Source organism: Lactuca serriola, chromosome 4 (assembly GCF_051521515.1).
Source record: "Lactuca serriola cultivar US96UC23 chromosome 4, Lser_US96UC23_V15, whole genome shotgun sequence".
NCBI classification, from domain to species: domain Eukaryota; kingdom Viridiplantae; phylum Streptophyta; class Magnoliopsida; order Asterales; family Asteraceae; genus Lactuca; species Lactuca serriola.
The window spans coordinates 397673258-397678808 of NC_136411.1; the positions used below are offsets into that span (position 1 = coordinate 397673258).

Sequence of the window (5551 nt, forward strand, 5' to 3'; positions counted from 1 at the left end):
GCGGTTGCCGGGGAACGACTTAGTTTTTAGCTTATTTATTTGCATTAGATTAATCGATCCTTCTTGTGGAGTAAAAACTAGAAAAAGTTGATTTTTCAGCAAAATAAATTTTTTTCTGTCAGTCACAGAGTCCACGACGTGGCCAGATACCTGCCACGACATGGACTATTAAAAAACTAAATTTTTAGTTGTTAGTTAGTTTTTCTTATTTTAGTTTAGTTTTATGTTTTTAGTTTAGCGAGTTACAGGAGTTCATGACCAGAAGCTCAAACACACCCTTGGTGCCACCACTTGAAGATCCCGAGTCTGCAATTCACAAGAAAAAGACGCCCTTATAAGAATTGAAGTTAGCTTTTTCAAGGAAGTCGGGAAAGAAGACAGGAGAGTCAAGTTCATCCGTGAGGCACAAGAGCAATCTTGAGCATTTGGATCATACGCCCGTCCAAACCGAGTCCGAAAGCGATACCGAGCCGGAATTTGAAGAACACACAAGCGAACCTGAGAACGAGCCAAGGAACGAGATGGTAGCAATTGAAGAAATGTCCCTGGGAGCTTACAAGAAGCGGATCCGAGAAGATGTGGGTCCCAATTTAGTCCAACCCGCAATACCTGCCACTGCCACATTCGAGTTGAAAGGGCACATATTGACTGCACTGAAGGACATCCCATTTTTCGAGACAGATCATGAGGATGGTTTTAAGCATCTAGATGAAGTCAACGACATTGCATATTACTTCAATGTCCCAAATGTCAACAGAAACACAGTCTTGCTTAGGATGCTTCCCATCACTTTCAAAGGAGCTGCTAAGGAGTGGTTAAAAGCACTTCCACCGGGTACAATTACCACTTGGGCTCAAATGCGTGAGCAATTCCTGGACCAGTTTTTCCCGCCATCCAAGATAGCCAAACTCAAGAAGGCAATAGCCAACTTTGAGCAACAGCCGGGGAAGTCATTATACGAAGCATGGGAGTGGTACAAGGGCTTGCTCAGAAATTGCCCTCAGCATTATCTAAATGTGCAACAAGAGATGTCAATCTTTTATGATGGGGTCAACGTTATGACAAGACAACTCCTTGATTCTCAAGGACCTTTGAAAAAGAAAAATCCAAGGGAGGTCAAGGAGCTAATTGAAGAATTCGCGAAGCACTCTCGCAAATACCACAACCCTAGGCAAGATGGAATCAAAGGTGGTGGAGGGGCCCAAACTGAAGAAATAGCAGCTGTAATGGCCATGCTGAATAATATGGATCGAAGGATAACACAAATGGACCAGTCAATACATGCCATAAGAGTGGGTGGCGAGAGAGGTAGTGGTCCACACTTGACCAAGGACTGCAATGTAGATGAGCTTGGGAACAAAAAAGCTCAAGTGTGCTACTCTAGTGGGGATAAGTTTGATGAGGATTGGAGAAAACCGAAGAAGGACTGGCTGCCATATGAAGAGTATAAGAAGCAAAAAGAAGAGAAGTATATGCAGACATGTCGAGGCTTTTATCAAAAGGAGCAGCCACCAGCTGAGAAGAAACCCGATCTAGAGACCATTTTGATGAAGTTTATGGAAGCTTCGGAAAAGAGATACGATGCCACTGATACTGCTATTATGGAACAACAAACTTTGATAAAGAATCAGCAAGCCTCCATCCATAACCTTGAAGTACAATTTGGTCAACTAGCCACTCTGGTTCATGAAAAATTGTCCCCGAAGAATCCTGAAGTAAAGACCCAATCTCATGTAATGGCCATCGATACTGAAGAAGATGCAATCTCTGAGTTCCTAGAGGCATTGGAAGAAGAACCACGACAGCCCGATCCAAAACCCAAGAAGTCAAAGTTCGAAAGTGAAAAAGTTGCTGAACCACCTTCGCCACGACATGTCACTACTCTGGCCACGACGTGGCGCATGCTTGATCAAAAAATTCTTTGAACCCGTTCCAGTTTATCAGCCACCTTTGCCATTTCCAACCCGAGCTGCACTTAGTCTACTGGAGAAGGAGCATATAGAGTTTGTAAAGCATGTGAAGGGGATCCCGATTAATACCCCCTTTGTCGAGTCCTTATCCAAAACTACCGAAAACCAGAAATTACTGCAAGATTTGATAGACACTTGCATGAAATTAAAGAAGCAGTCTAAGGTGGTTCTAAGTGAACAAACCTCAAAAGCCGTGTTAGGAGAGACACCAGAAAAGATGGGGGATCCTGGATGCCTCACTCTTCCGTGTGAGTTTGGTAATAAAATGAAGGTTAATGCTTTAGCCGATTCTGGGGCTAGCATTAATTTGATGACTTTTTCATTTTATCAAAAATTAGAAATTCAGAAGATGAAGGCTACAAAAATGAAGATTCACATGGCGAATCATTCAGTGACACAAGCCCGGGGCACCGTGGAGGATATTTTGGTGAAAATTGGAAAATTTGTTTTTCCAATAGACTTTGTAGTTTTGGATATGACGGAAGATCCCGATGTTCCAATAATCCTTGGTCGTCCATTGCTTAACACTGCTGGAGAACTTGTTGATATTCGCGAGTCTAAGCTCACTTTGAGGGTAGGAGATGAACAAGAAGTTTTGGAGTACAAGATGACTTCCAAGAGGATCATGCTCAAGAAGAGGTGTTCACAATTAATGAAGACAATGAACTAGAAGAACTGGAAAAGCTTATGGAAGAAGAGATCAAGTCAGTTCATCAAGTCCAAAGAACTTAACCGAGGGCATCTGTTCCATATTTGATTGAAGTCATAGCTTACAAGAGTCCGCCTTCTTGGGTGAGCAAAGAGGATGAGGAGATGACAAGTGATGAAGAGGAGGTCACTTCAAAAGTGACAAAGCCGGTGGTGAAAGGGGAGGAGGATGCTATGGAGTGCAAGGAACAAACTAAGGGCACAAAACGCAAGCTTGAAGAAGAGGACACGGCTAAAAAGGAGAATTCAAAGAAGGCATATAAAAGGCGAGTTCAAGCTTACAAGAGGCGATTCAAGGAACAAAAGATCTTGGTGGTGGACTCTTCAGAAGATTCAACGTAGAAGGCACGGAGTCCAGCTGAAGACACCAAGAAAAAGAAGCGCTTCTCGGGAGGCAACCCGAGCTTGGTTTGCATTTTCTTTTCTTTTAACTTTTTAGTTTTTAATTAGGAAAGATATCAACTCATCATCTAATAACTGATACTTAGTAAAGAATTAGCTGTGGGAACTTTAATTAATAAATGAGATGCAAAGTAGTTAGTTAAAATTTATGATTTTGAAAAATTATGCGATCAGGCATATGCCACGACGTGGGCTGATATAGCCACGTCGTGGTAAAAAATGAAAACACGGGAACAGATGACAGTTTCAAAGTCCACGACGTGGGCATAGCCAGCCATGACGTGGCCTTTAAAAAGTCACGGGGGGACCATTTCCTTAAAACCCTTTGACCAATAATCCCCATTCCCATTTGATACTGCCGCACGAATGGGAACAAAGTCCCCACAGCCAAGTTCTTAATTTGCTTCCAATTTCCTTGCAAGTTCTTGTCAATTAACTCTACTTGGTATGTGTTCTACTCATTAATTATAGTTAGTTCTTACAATTTTAAATTTTCATGGTTAGGGTTTATGTGATTTACGAAATTGGTTGAAACTAGTTGTTAATTCTAGGTTGCATGTCCCTTAAATGTCCATAGGAACAAACCCCAAGCATTAATTTTGGTAGAAATTGCATACAAAATGACCGATTCACATACAGGGTTCGACTGCGGTCCACGACGTGGCGAGGGACCAAAAGTGACAATATGTAGAACATGGGAGACTTGAAAGACAAGAAAAGAATAAATCCACGAAAGATACTGAATTCACGACGTGGCCAAGTCAGCCACGACGTGGCATGAGGATTCTAGAAGATAAACATCGCGATTCGGAGGATTCCTTGTCCGGTACGGATAACTTGAAGCCCACGACGTGGCCTGGATAGCCACGACGTGGCACGAGTTTTTAGAGTTTATTTAAGTGTTCCTGATTATTACCAAAAAAGAACCTTTTGGCTAAAGGAAAGAGTTCCAGGAGACGATTTGGAACGAAAGAAGGGTTCTGGAAGAAGGTTTCCAACACCAAAAAGAATAAAGGTCTATATTTAAGAACATGTTTTCTATTACTTTAATTTGTTTTGGTTTATTAGTTGCTATGATGAGTAGCTGAATCTAGCTATTCTTGTTTAGCTAGATGAAGCTTCCAACTTATGAATAGTTCAATGTTTATGGATTAAGTTTAGTTGGTAAAAATTGCTTGTGTTTGATTTGCATTACCTAGCATGCTATTGTTTATTTCTCTAATTGCTTGATTGCATGTTCTGTGTAGCTTAGTGACCATTAACTGCATGAACTTGTCACCTAATGATTTAGTGAACATTGAATTGTTAGAGCTAGGATTGAACAATCTTAGTTAGTAATTAGAGTAAATAAGCTTAGCTGTGCTAGAGAACGTGTATTGCGACCATAATTGCGTTTATATTACAAACCTTACATAGCATATTTACATTCATAATTAGTTCTGTGTTTAATTATGTGTGAACATACATGGTTTGACATGAATTAGTTAATTATTGGTAAAGTTAGAACAAAATTACTAATACAACTAAAAACCAACTTAATAATCCGTAATCATTAGCTAGCCATAAGGAAGAAGTGGATTCAAACTAAACAAGAGTGTCTTTTTACTTATTGAATTTGCTTTAAGTTCATCATATCTTGTAAAATCAGATAAAACCCCTTTTAAACTTGTTAATAATTATGTTAATTTAATAGTAAGTAAATTAATTAGAGCACCGTTCCCTGTGATCGACACCGACTTACCCAAGCTATACTATAATCCGACTAGGTACACTGCCTATAAGTGCATGGTTAGTTAAGTTTGTTAGGTTATAAATATTAAAATTACTGAGTACTTTTGTGCACATCAGATAATGAGACACAGGTTTGTTTCTTTGATTGCCAACTGACTAATTTACCATCCAGAAATTGACATCCTCCGGTGGTGCTTTTACGATCCAATACATATCCACCCAAATCAGCGTCTGAAAATGCTTGGACGAAGAATCCAGAGTTGGCTGGATACCATAGACCGAGAGAGGAGGTTCGCTTCAGATAGCGAAAGATGTTCTTCACTGCTTGAAGATGAGGTTCTCGTGGGTTGGCTTGAAATCGAGCACAGTAACATACAGAGAACATGATATCAGGTCTACTGGCGGTAAGATACATCAGAGATCCAATCATCTGTCGATAAAGCGTTGTGTCAGCAGCTGGTTTCACTAATGATGGTTTGAGTTTGGTTCCAAAAGCCATCGACACTTTCACTTTGGAGTCTCCCATCATTCCAAACTTGGTGAGCAGAGTCTTGGTATATGCTTCCTGATTAATAAAAATGCCTTCGGGTCCCTGTCTAATGTTCAATCCAATAAAAAAGTTAATTGGACCCATTGAGCTCATCTCAAATTTAGTTTCCATCAACTTTCGGAATTCAGCTGTTAAGCTAGGATTCGTGGAGCCAAAGATGATGTCATCAACATAAATTTGGACTATCATA

General features: G+C 40.4%; 1 non-coding gene across 1 annotated transcript; it reads right to left on the reverse strand.

The window, feature by feature from the left end:
* Nucleotides 1–905: 905 nt before the first annotated feature.
* On the reverse strand, nt 906–1012 carry LOC145103560 (small nucleolar RNA R71). The gene has a single exon (XR_013706644.1). It is a non-coding gene; the product is annotated as a small nucleolar RNA R71 (small nucleolar RNA).
* Nucleotides 1013–5551: the final 4539 nt, after the last annotated feature.